This window comes from Schistocerca nitens, chromosome 7 (assembly GCF_023898315.1).
Source record: "Schistocerca nitens isolate TAMUIC-IGC-003100 chromosome 7, iqSchNite1.1, whole genome shotgun sequence".
Classification (NCBI taxonomy): domain Eukaryota; kingdom Metazoa; phylum Arthropoda; class Insecta; order Orthoptera; family Acrididae; genus Schistocerca; species Schistocerca nitens.
In genome coordinates, this window is record NC_064620.1 from 311861582 (window position 1) to 311876041 (window position 14460).

Here is a 14460-nt window from a genome sequence, read left to right on the forward strand (position 1 = left end):
CTGATTTGTTACAATGTTTTCCTTTGTCTCAGTTTGAAGCCCTAACAAAACCTCATTACATGGCTCCACCTTAAGCAGTGTTGTGCTGTGTATGAAGAATGTAGGAAAAATGCAGTTCAGTCTTGTACTGTGTATGCAGCAACATGCATTAACCATCTCAGCAACTATTTATCAACCTCTTCAACCAGTTACATGAAATTGGCAGTGTAACACCTACACAATGCAGCTGATCCACATATTAGCTCCCACACAATCACACAACAAAGTGTAATGAGCCAGGAAAGTGTCTTACACATTCTCCATCAACACAGGTTCCATTCCTATCACATCTCTCTCCATCAACAGCTACATGGAAATGATTATGAGGATCATGTTAGCTTCAGTACATGGGCATTAAGACAGGCTACTCCATATGTATCATGTAATTTGCTTAGTGATGAAGCCATATTTACCAATCATGACAAGGTAAACCATCAAAACATGCACTATTGATCTCTTCACAATTCCTGTTGGCTTCATCAGGTCAATCATCAACATCCATGGAGTCTGAACGTGTAGTGTGGGTAGTGAATCATCAGCTCATAAGCCCATTTTTCATAGAGAGAAAACTGAACACACCCAAGTATTGCAACCTCCTTACAGTCCATCTTCCATGAATGCTAGAAGACATTCCTCTGCAGACTAGGAGGAACCTGTGCTACCAACATGGCTGTGTAGCCCATAGTGCACAAAATACTACAGCAAGTCTTCACAGATTGTTTCCAAATCATTAGATTGGACATAGAGGACCTGTACCTTGGTTGGCCCATTCACACAATTTGACACCAGCTGACTTTTTTCTGTGGTGAAAGAAACTGTCTACAAGGAAGTACCACCTACACCGAATGATATGGAAAGCATATTATAAGAGCCTGATCAGACATCTCCACTGAAATGCTAACACATGCACAGCAAAATTTCAAAAAATTTACATGCACAGCAATCATTTCGTATCAGACTAGAAACACATATTGCCATTGCCAGTGGTCATTTTGAACACACCTGTGGTGATCAGTTCTCTTGTTACTGGTCAGAATCCACATAATTGGTGTACGTACTTGTGTTGTTTTTAAGTGTGTGTTACCACAGGTTCTGTGTAAGTCAGTGTGGAAACATTTCAAAATACAATAACTCATCAACAACTCACACTAGAATGCTGCAACAGGCAAATACCACTGACATTCTAATTTATTCTACTTTGTTATTGGCAGTGGGCATGGTTGCATTTAAAAAGTGAATGTTTGCACAAAAAATACATATTCCAAGTATTATTGAAATCTGTTGATACGCTAAAAACACAAGCCCCTGACTACCAGCCCTTCTGTGGAAACTGCACATTAGTAGCACGTTCCCTTTCTGCAATATTTGCAGTGCAAATCTTAGGTAATTACTTTGCATTTCCTTGTAGATCCCTTCATTAGTTGAGCTTAGTTGTTTCTACAAGACTTCACAAATGTTAACCCTAATGTGCAATTGATATCTTTCATCATCTGAAACTACACTTGGCACTTGAGTAATTTCCTGATAGTTTCATGATTTATAAAATAAAAAAAGTGCACGGGAAAGTTGGCTGTGCAGATAATGGGTGTGTGTTTCATAAGTTTTTTTATTAAAGTTAATTTCTTCTGTTTTTGTTTTGGTAGTTAACACTCACTTCGCTACCCCAACACCAGTGACTAGTGTCTTGCATTTTTCTCTGTCATTTTCTGAGAGGGTCAAGAGGAATATCAATAGAAGTCATTAGCTTCAACCACTGACATAATGATAATGGCAGGTGCCACATTACCTTCTGATGCATATATTGACAGTTTTGGTGTTAGTTGGCAAAGGCAAAAAACACTATTTGTGGGGACACATTGGCCTGTACCTTAGTCCAAGGTATGGGTTCGGTTGGAAGGTGACAGTTTGGTTGTGAGTTATCTAATACAACAAATGTGAAATTATATGACAGACTAATCTGTCACTTAACACACTTTAAATAATGATAATAATAATAATAATAATAGAATATAGAATACAAAGACACAAATACAGACATTAGACCATTCTTGCATAGACCACCAAATAACCCACAAGCCGAAACAACAATAAAAACTATCAACACAATCATACACAACAAAATAAATGAATACACAACTATGGAAGAGTTACAACTACTGGTTTGTGTAGGAGCACTCACTACACTAAATATACACACTAGGCAGAGATCAGAACCAACCAACACACAGAAGAAACCCACAAAACCAGCATGGCAACACAGGCTACAGATCAGAATAGAAAAACTGAGAAAAGACATCGGACAGCTAACACAATTTATAAGAAATGAAATATCAGACAAAAAACGAAAAAGGTTAGGTAAAATCTCACAACAAGTAGCAATAGAGCAATTAGATGAAAAGAAGCAGAAATTACAAGCATTGGCCAAACGACTTAGAAGATACAAAAAAAGTGAAAATAGAAGGAAACAAAACCAAACATGCAACACAAACCAAAAGAAATTTTACCAAACAATAGATAACACACACATAAAAATAGACAATCCACCAAACATAACAGACATGGAACACTTCTGGAGCAACATATGGTCAAACCCGGTACAACATAACAGGCATGCACGGTGGATACAAGCAGAAACAGACTCATACAAGATGATCCCACAAATGCCTGAAGTGATAATTTTGCAACATGAAGTCACCCGAGCAATTAATTCTACGCACAATTGGAAAGCCCCTGGAAATGATAAAATAGCAAATTTCTGGCTAAAGAAGTTCACCTCAACACATTCACATCTAACTAAATTATTTAACAGTTACATTGTAGACCCATACATATTCCCTGATACACTTACACATGGAATAACTTATCTGAAACCTAAAGATCAAGCAGACACAGCAAACCCAGCTAAATATCGCCCCATAACATGCCTACCAACAATCTACAAAATATTAACTTCAGTCATTACACAGAAATTAATGACACATACAACACAGAACAAAATTATAAATGAAGAACAAAAAGGCTGTTGCAAAGGAGCACGAGGATGTAAAGAGCAACTGATAATAGATGCAGAGGTGACATATCAAGCTAAAACTAAACAAAGGTCGCTACACTACGCATACATTGATTACCAAAAAGCTTTTGATAGTGTACCCCACTCATGGTTACTACAGATATTGGAAATATACAAAGTAGATCCTAAATTGATACAGTTTCTAAACATAGTAATGAAAAACTGGAAAACCACACTTAATATCCAAACAAATTCAGATAATATCACATCACAGCCAATACAGATTAAGCGTGGAATATACCAAGGAGACTCATTAAGTCCTTTATGGTTCTGTCTTGCTCTGAACCCACTATCCAACATGCTAAATAATACAAATTATGGATGTAATATTACTGGAACATACCCATACAAAATCACACATTTGCTATACGTGGATGATCTAAAACTACTGGCAGCAACAAATCAACAACTCAGCCAATTATTAAAGATAACAGAAGTATTCAGCAATGATATAAATATGGCTTTTGGAACAGACAAATGTAAGAAAAATAGCATAGTCAAGGGAAAACACACTAAACAAGAAGATTACATATTGAATAACCACAGTGACTCCATAGAAGCGATGGAAAAAACAGATGCCTATAAATACCTAGGATACAGACAAAAAATAGGAATAGATAATACAAATATTAAAGAGGAACTAAAAGAAAAATATAGACAAAGACTAACAAAAATACTGAAAACAGAATTGACAGCAAGAAACAAGACCAAAGCTATAAATACTTATGCTATACCAATATTGACCTATTCATTTGGAGTAGTGAAATGGAGTAACACAGACCTAGAAGCACTAAATACACTTACACGTTCACAATGCCACAAATATAGAATACATCACATACATTCAGCAACAGAAAGATTCACATTAAGCAGAAAGGAAGGAGGAAGGGGATTTATCGACATAAAAAAACCTACATTATGGACAGGTAGACAATTTAAGAAAATTCTTTCTAGAACGAGCAGAAACTAGCAAAATACACAAAGCAATCACTCATATAAATACATTGGCTACACCAGTGCAATTTCATAACCACTTCTACAACCCTTTAGATCACATAACATCAACAGATACGAAGAAAGTAAATTGGAAAAAGCACCCGTATCATCTAACACAGCCACACATCGATCAAGACGCATCCAACACATGGCTAAGAAAAGGCAATATATACAGTGAGACGGAAGGATTCATGATTGCAATGCAGGATCAAACAATAAACACCAGATATTACAGCAAGCATATTATTAAAGATCCCAATGCCACAACAGATAAATGCAGACTTTGCAAACAACAAATAGAAACAGTAGATCACATCATGAGCGGATGTACAATACTAGCAAATACAGAATACCCCAGAAGACATGACAATGTAGCAAAAATAATACATCAACAGCTTGCCTTACAACATAAACTTATAAAACAGCATGTTCCCACATACAAGTATGCACCACAAAATGTACTGGAGAATGATGAATACAAATTATACTGGAACAGAACCATTATAACAGATAAAACAACACCACATAACAAACCTGACATCATACTCACCAATAAAAAGAAGAAATTAACACAACTAATCGAAATATCCATACCCAATACAACAAATATACAAAAGAAAACAGGAGAAAAAATTGAAATATACATCCAACTGGCTGAGGAAGTCAAGGACATGTGGCATCAGGATAAAGTGGACATTATACCAGTTACACTATCAACGACAGGAGTCATACCACACAATATCCACCAGTACATCAATGCAATACAGCTACATCCAAACTTATATATACAACTACAGAAATCTGTAATTATTGATACATGTTCAATTACCCGAAAGTTCCTAAATGCAATATAACATATACTGTACAGTTAAAAGGAAGTGACGCTTGATCAAGGTCTGCGTCACTTTCCATTTTTAACCAGACTTAACGTCTGAGAAAGTAAAGAAATAATAATAATAATAATAATAATAATAACAATAATAATAATAATAATACCCGTGGAGGCCCGGGAAAAGAATAGGCCTCCGGTATGTTCTGCCAGTCGTAAAAGGCGACGAAAAGAACAAACCACTAATAGGGCTAACCCCCCTTTAGTGTGATTAGTTGGTTCAGGACAGAACTAAAGAAGCCTCGGACAAGCGCCGTCATGGTCGGGGACGACGCTTGAACCCTATGCCCGCCCACAATGGTAACGACACTGCTAGCCAACTGGAAAGTGATTTAAATCCAAATAGAGGTGTTTTGCAGGATATGCTTCCTGCAACCACCCTAGAAGGAAAACAAAGACAGAGGATGAGATGGTCAGATGAAGTTAATCGACACCTCATGTTCTGTTATTACCAAGCAACAAACCTAGGAACCAACATGTGGTGTTACCTTTTTATTATTATTATCTTCTCATTATCTATTGAAACAACATCGCATTGTAATGTAATTTTAATTTTCACCAAAAGCACATTCAACACAGCGGGAAAAATACACGTCTTTCGTAACAAGACAAAGAGAGAGAGACATCCATTAGCTCTTAAAAACAAAAAAGTACGCAAAAGTAAAAAAAAAAAAAGAACAAAATTATTTATAAAATCGGTCGCTGGCGCAGCGCTCTTCTGCGTGCGCGATCGTAAATTATAACTTTGCGGAAGTCAAAGTACCATTACAATGCCTCCTCTACTGACACGCTCCGCAAGCGAGCGTGGCAGTATAGAAAATTTACATAGATACATATATATATGAGAAAATAAGAAATTTACATATTACAAAAAATATTTCTGTGCACAATGCTCTTTGCATATCAGTCTTTGTATACAGTCTTTTTGGTGTGTATCTTCTTTAGGAGTCGTAACATTAATGTCTTTGAATTGCAGCGTATTATCGTTGCTTAGCACAGCGTTTGAATTCAGTTCACATGATTCGTGTTTACAATGGAATTAATTCGAACAATAAATGTTTCTATTATATTGCTCCAATGTCTGTAAACGTAGTATCGGATTCTGAGTGTGTGTATACTGCCTGGATCTCTTGCGTGTGACTTGAAGAAAATCCAAAGTTTGTTCAATGTGTCAACACGAAATTGTGATCTCCAGCAGTCGAATTTTGGTGGCGTCTACCGGGGTATAAATGGTCAATGAGGGCACAGGAAACACCTCACTGCCTACGACAGGTGATGAGCTTGTCTTTTACACCAACCTGAAGACCTGCCGGCTTCCACAACACCATACACTTCAAAGCATATTGACACTACGTACATATTGCTTGACCAGTGTTCCATCACGTTGGTTTCTTCTTTGCATTTTCAGTTGCATTTATATGAATCATGTGCTACATTCACAAGTCCTTTGCAGCTCATTAACATCTCCTTAAAATACATTTCTTACGTAAAGTACATAAATATACAAATATTTACAATTAATCATTACACGAGATACATTGTTGTCATATAGTACATATACAGAATTAAATGAAAAAATATAGTCAATTTTTACGTTACATTCAATACCATTGTGCTGACATGTGAATTACATTACATTCAGATTGCAATATACATTCTATTTGTTAGCTCCTTTTTTTTATTTTTTTTTAATTTTTTTTTTATTATTTTATTTTATTTTTTTTTTTTTTTTTCGTTACACTTGCAACATTTGAAGATAATTGTGGCAACTCGCTAGAATATTCAACTTAAAATTCATCTTGCTCCTGGAATAAAATTTACACATATTTCAAGCTTCAAGACAGCCCTCTGTAGGAGGATAGGTTCATGGGATGGTTGCTGACTACTTCATAAATACTAGTAAAGTCATCCCCTACAGTGGACTACACAAAATAAAATATGATAAATAAAATACATGTTAACTTAATATAATGTAAAAGTTCCTATACCTAATACCGTTTCTAAGTGTGGTGTCCCCACTATTGCTGTTTCTAAGAATGGTACCCCTCTATCATCATTTCTAAGAGTGGTGCCCCTCTAAATATCTTAGGATCCTACAAGTATGTACATCAGTGTGGTAAGTATATATATAGTTCAAGTCAATCATGTTCCTATAAAGTTTGTGTAGTTCATCTCCTTCCTTTCATGAGTATCAAGTAATATAAATAAATGTTTTACTTAATAGATAAATAAATCTTCTTAGATAATTGCTGCTGCGTTCCATGCTGTATATCCATTCTGTATTTACCTTGTGGTACCTGTAAAATTCTATTCATAAATAAATATGTGTGTATGTCTCTCCATACTGTCAGATAATCACGAATTATATAATGTCAAATATTTTATCAACATGTATAAATTTTTCTAAGGGAGGGATGAAAGTATGAGCCGCAACAGAGGACTGACGTTTTGTTTTCTCCTTATTCTCTTTTCTATTTAATGGTGCATTAGTTCAGTTCAGTAGACGAGCTTTAATTATGTCATTAGATGACTGCTAAATATGTTCTCTTAAATAATTCTTCCAATCTGAAGTGTCAAGCCTACATAACTCCAAAAATTTCATTACAAGTTCCCATTAGATTAGTGTTAAAGTGTTATAGATTTAAATCTTCTGGTATATTTCCAACAGTGGCTGCTGTAAATAATTCTTTCCACATAAATCTATACTTTCACCTTTAGTTATAAGAATATATAAGACACCACATAAGTTATTATCTCAGGCATACCAATCTTTCAATAAATAATTTTCTTTCCACTACTTTCATTATGTATTCCAAGAGTACATGTGATATAGCGTTCAAATCTAGTTTCTCTCCTCTCAACATATTCTCAATTACTCATAACATTCTCACCTATCCATTATTAATTCTTCACAAAATAACATACTTATTCCTCAGCATTATATATATATATATATATATATATTTTCCTCTTATTCATCACCACTTTACCTCTCTCCATATTACTATTTATCCTCTTATTAAACTAAAATTACATTCACTCATCTCATTCAGTCACTCACATCACTCATATCAACATTACTATTATCACATGCCTCCTAAAGAAAATAATTCTGTTCAGTTCTCTGCCTCCTCTAATGTGTATATGCCTCCTCTAATGTGTATATGCCTCAATAGCAACTCCTCTTATAACCAAATATCTTATTAGCTATTGGATGGTTCACATTGCTTTCTAGACTTACCTGCATTCATTAGATTGTAAGTATCTGTATAACTTAAATGTAGGCTCATCATAATTGTATATCATATTAATTATCTTCTTCTCATTGGCTAACATTTTACTGTATGTATTTTTTCAAATGTCTGTGTGGATGTAGACCTCTGGGTTTATGTGTTAATGGATATTCTAATGAATAACAGCCAGGGTGTGGAATATTTGCAATTCGGTATGGTCCAGAGTATAAGATCTGCCATTTCCTGTTTAAATGTTTCAGTTTTGTGGGTTTAGGATGTGTTCTTAGTAAAACTAACTCATCAACTTGAAATGTTTGTGCTTTCCTGACACCTCTGTCATATTTCTGCTTTCTTTCCTTAGCTTTGTCACATAATGTTGTGTAAGCTTGTCTTACCTTTTCTTCTAAACTAACATGATTTGTTGTTGCTGTAAGTTTAGGTAGAGGGTCTGTCCATTCATTTCTTTCTGTTTTATCCATAATTAATTCAGTTGGTGTGTATCCAGTAGAAATGTGAGTTAAATTGTTCACTATTTGTTCAAATGGTGCTAGGTATTCTACCCATTTTGTGTGCTTCTCTGGTGTGTGTGTTCTCATAAACTGTCCAAATTCTCGAAATGTTCTTTCTACTGGGTTTCCTGCTGCGTGAAATCTTGAAATTAAAATATGTTTAACATTCTGTTCTTCAATAAATGTCTTCCATTTTAAACTGGTAAAATATGCTGCATTATCCGTGATCATAACTTCAGGTTTTCCCATTCTTACAAAATAATCTGTTAATAGACGTCTGGTAATAGCAGTGGTAGAAACTGAACGTAAAGCATATAATTTTAAATACTTTGTGAAAACATCTAACACAGCAAGGATGTATTTCATTCCTCCACGTGCTTGTGGATAGGGTCCTGCAATATCTAAAGAAATTAGCTGTAATGGCCTCTTAGGTATGATTGGGTGCAATTCATTCATGCTTGTGCGATTAGAATATTTGGCTTTCTGACATATGATGCATTTCCTAATATTACTCAATACTCTTCGCCTTAAATTTGGAAAATAGCAATATTGTATAATCTTATCTGTACATTTGGTTACACCATAGTGTCCCCAAGTTCTGTGTGTAAATAAAATAAAATCATCAACATGAGCTTCAGGTAAGCAAACACACCAATGCTGTGATTCAGGGTTTCGTCGGTGGAATAATACTTCTTTGTGTAACGTGTAATATTTTTCAAGATGTGGGTCTGTTCCTGCACGTAATTTATTCTTTATCTGAATCCACCTGGGATCATTGTCCTGCAATATGGCTAACTTCCTGCACATGTTTTTGTAGTAAGGTGCAAATGTACCGTCATACATGAGTAAAATTTTAAAATCTGATGTTTGTTCTGTCACATCTGAAAATTCTTGTAGGCCTTGTGGCAAACGAGATAGAGCATCGGCTATAATGTTGGATTCTCCTTTTATATATATAATATCAAAATCATATTCTTGTAGTGATGCACACCAGCGTGTAAGACGTGGATGTAATAACTTGCATGATAGCAGGAAAGAAAGAGCTTGATGATCAGTATAAAGCTTAGTACGTTTTCCCCATAGAAAGTAGCGAAACTTGCGAAATGCCCATACTATGGCAAGTGTTTCGCGCTCGGTCACTGAATATGACTTTTCGCATTCAGTGAGCGTGCGGCTAGCAAAACTTATAGGTTTGATGACTGTTTGTTCATCTTCTACATGAATTTGGAATAAAAATGCTCCGAGCCCATAGGAACTTGCATCTGTTACTAGGCAAAAGTCTGACGTCATGTCAGGATGACATAACAACGGTGCATTAACTAAAGCATTCTTAATCGCTTCAAAATCTGTCTGACAGAACTCTGTCCATTTCCAAATATTATTTCTTTTGAGTAAAGATAGAAGATGTGGACTGTTAAGAAGGTGGTAGGGTACAAATTTCCTGAAGAATGAAGATAGACCAAGAAAGGCTTTGAGTTGTTTACGATTCTGTGGGGATGGAAAATTCTTTATTGCATCAATTTTTCTTGAGTCTGGATAAATGCCTTCAGTTGATATGATGTGACCAAGGAATTTGATTTCTCTCCTCCCTAATTTCGTCTTTGATAAATTGATAGTGACACCTGCGTCAGAAAATTTAGTCAGAAGTTGCTTCAAAAGATTTACATGTTCTTCCCAAGTAGTGGTGGCAATGACAATGTCGTCAACATAAACTGTGATTTGCGATAACAATTGTGGTCCAAGAACAGCATCTAAGGCTTCAATAAATACTCCAGCACTCACTCGTAGACCAAAGGGTAGAACACAAAATTGATAACTACGCCCCTCACATAGAAATGCAGTGTATTTACGACTGTTTTTATGGAGGTTCACCTGCCAAAATGATGAGCGGAGGTCGATATTGGTTAAATACTGTACATTATTAAATTTTAAAAGTTGTTCTTCCAAATTAATAGGTCGTGTGTTGATTGGGATTATAACTTTGTTAATTTCTCGTGCATCCAGCACTAACCTTACACTACCATCCTCTTTATTAACTGCTAGGATCGGACTGCAATATGGTGAATGTGACCTTTCAATGATACCCCAAGCTTGCATTTTTTCAATCTCTTTCAAAACTGCGGGTTTCTTTGACCAAGGAATATTATAATATGTTCTACAGTATGTTTTGTGTGGTTTAACATCCATCTCATAAGTATAGCCTCTAATAATTCCAGGTTTCTCCACAAATACCTCAGCAAATTGCTGCAAAACTTCAAGTAATTCAAGTTGTTGTTCCTTCGTCAGATATTCAGATTCTGTGCATTTCTCATATAAATTATTAGGTTTAATTCCCTGAGATACAGCTTCATTAAAAGTTAAATCACATATGTTTATTGCTGGTGGATACAGAAAATGTAACTGTTCAAATTTACCTTGTTTACTGTTTAAGTTTTTACCCTGTGTTAACTCTATTGTCAGTTGTTGTTGGTTTACTGTTAAATGACATTTCCCTTTCCCTAAATCTATGATTGCTTGATATTCATTCAAAAAGTCAATTCCTAATATGCAATGCATAACTAATTTGTCTACTACCAGAAAACTGTAATTGAGTGGTATATTTGAAAATGTGAAGTTAATTAGCACTTGAAATTTCACATTCTTTGATTTGTTACCGGTGGCACTTATAATGTGACAATTCTGTACTGGCAATGTTTGTATGTTCATTATTTGTTTGAGTTCATTATATAAGGACATTGAAATGACACTTGCTGCTGCTCCTGTATCTAACATTACTTCCACTTCATAACTACCAATCATAACTCGTGTTATAGCCTGAATAATCTTCTTTGTTTTACTGTTACTATTAAAATCTACATCCTGATATAATTCTTTTTCTATTTTCTTACTGTCATCATATCGGAGAAAACAAATCGTCGGTTCCGTTGCGCTCTGCTCCCTATTGACCGTAACTCGAGCGCTTAGCTCGGTCGTCGTTCGTTTTCCGGCAAATTCGGTTGTTGCTGCGGGTTGGGTTCATTGCCCAACTCAATAATATTTACATTTCTGTCGCGCGTCACCCAAGTATCAGCTGTTTGGTTGTTGACATTACCCCGCGCCGCATTGGGAGTTCCGTTAGGTACAAATTGAGGGTTGCTGTATTGCCTGTGTTGTGGCGGTTGTCCATTGTGATTTCCCCATACATTATTTCGCCCATGACTGTAACTGGTATTGTCATTACTGTTATTCCTGCAATACATGTTTGGGTGTTGTTGGATGTTGTTTCTCTGAAAATATCCTGGATGGTACCTGTTATCGTCTCTTCTTTGATCTCTATAATTTCGGTTCGTTCTTCTGTTGTTATTTTGAATATAACTGTTATTGTTCTGATTGTAATTACTGTTCGGATAACCATTATAGTAATAATTACTGTTTCCTTGCCAATGCTGCGAGTTGTTTCTCCTAATATTGAATGGATTTGTCCCAGTGTAGTGTGAATTGTTTCTTTGAGTGTTTTGTTGTGGTGTCGGAGGCGGATTCCAATAGCCTCTGTCATTTCTGTTGTGCGTACGCGAATTGTTTGGATGGATTGGATACAATTGATTGAAATTCCTGATCTCATCTCTGTAAACAACATCTATCTCATCAACATAACTGAAAAAATTCTTTATGTTGTCCTCGGACACTCCTATTAATTTATCACGGTAAGGAAATGGTAAGTGGCTTTTAAGTGTTCTAATTACGTCTGGTAAATCTGCTGGTTTTGTCCAATATAATGTTTTGTCTAGGTAGCGTTCAAAGTATTGTCGTAAAGTCTCTTTCTTCGGGTTGTAAATTTCTGGATTGTATACTTCTCGTTTTAAACTTTGCTGCTCTGTGATCGACCAGAATTCCTCAAGAAATGCTTGTTCAAACTGTTCAAATGTTAAACATTGTCTTTTAATTGCTGCTCCCCACTTAGCTGCTCTTCCACGTAACAAATTTGTAACATATCGAATTTTGTCGGCCTCCAACCAATGTCTCGGGAAAATACCATCAAAAGAGCGGATGAAAACAATCGGATGCACTTTGTCTTTCTCATCACATGAAAATGTCTGAAAGTATCCATGTCGTACTAATGTATCATCAACTACTCCCGATGGTATTATGGGTCCTGTATTTTGTGTCAAACTGTGCATAGTATGTGGTGATGTCTGATAGTAATTTTGATCTTGTGGTAGCATTGAAAATGGTTCATTGGGATTTGTGTCACTCATTGGTAATTCTATTTTCGGCTGTGTGCTGGGTCTAGCATTATTATGATTCTCATTTATGTTTTGGTTGTCTGCTATGGGTTTTGGTATCACTGACGAACTTGGTATTACATTCTCTTTAAGTTTACGTACCTCTTTCTGAATATTATCTGTTTCTCCCTTTACTTGTTCCTTTGTCTTATCTAAAATGATCTGTGTCATTGTCTCAAACTTCTCATCTAAATAATCATCACATAATTTGCATTCATGTACAAGTTTTTCTGCTAGAGTTGTGTCATTCTTTAAAGATGCTACATCTGCTCTGTCTTCAAGCTTTTCTAACTTTTCCTGTAAGGATTTCTGCTCCAATGTTACATCATTTAATCTGTCTGAAAGGTCTGTAATCGTCAGGTCTAAGTGTTCTTGGTTTGTTTTTACGGAATTGTGTGACTGTCGTAATTCGTCAACTTGGGTACTGGTTTTCTGTTGTTCAAAAACTACTGTTAACAATTTCTCATTACATCGTTGTAAGTCAGTTTTTGTCTCGTCACTGAATTCCACAAATACCTTTTCTTGTCTCGTAACCTTGTCTGATAAGTCAGTAAATTTCCTTCCAAGACTACTGGTGGTTTCTGTCAAGTCGGCAATTTGTCTCGACTGTTTTTCAAAATTTTGTTTTATGTCCCGTGTCAGTTCATCGAATTTAGTGTCAAATTTCCCAATGTCACGTTTTAAATTGTCGTCTAAAGCGTCAAATCTTTTGTCTAAAGTGTCAAATTTTCTGTTTTGGTCACCAAGTAACTTCAGAATCTGGTTGAGCATGTCAGAGTCCTGTGTCTTAGTTTCGTCATTTTTTCGTGTCTGATTGATGTCTGGTTCTGAAGTTGACGTTGTCAATGTCACGTTTTGTCGCGTAGTACTCACTCTCCATTCGCCTGTATATCTGTTTAAATATAGGGGTTGTTGTCTTAATCGATCCGGTAAAATTATGTCTTGAACATCCTCCCTATTAAGTTCAATATTCATTTGACTGTCGGACATGTTTTGCAATGTGTCACTTTCACTAAGCTCGTCCGCGGAAACAATTTCTACGCGTCTAGCGTCCATCTTGCGGTTTTCACAATTAATTGTAAATAAAATTTTCCAATGGTAAAAAAAAAAATTTTAAATATGATATGTTGAAATTGAAATTTCTCTTATGGAAATGGATATTTCTATATGATTTCTAATTAGAAATTGAATTATTAAACTGGTACTGAAATGTCCCTCTCACAAATAAATGACTGTGAATATGCTCTTCACTTATCATTTGCAATAATAGTAGTAAATCAATTTTAACTAGAATTTGAAAAATAATTTCGAAATAAATGGATCGGAATAAAGGAAGTACAGATGGCTGCTTGAAACTGGAAAAATGTAAATTTCTGTACTCACCAATTTTTTTCAGTCTTATGTTGCAAATGTAGCGTCAAATATAGTTTTCAATCCAAAATTTTTCTTTCGCGTCCGTGCA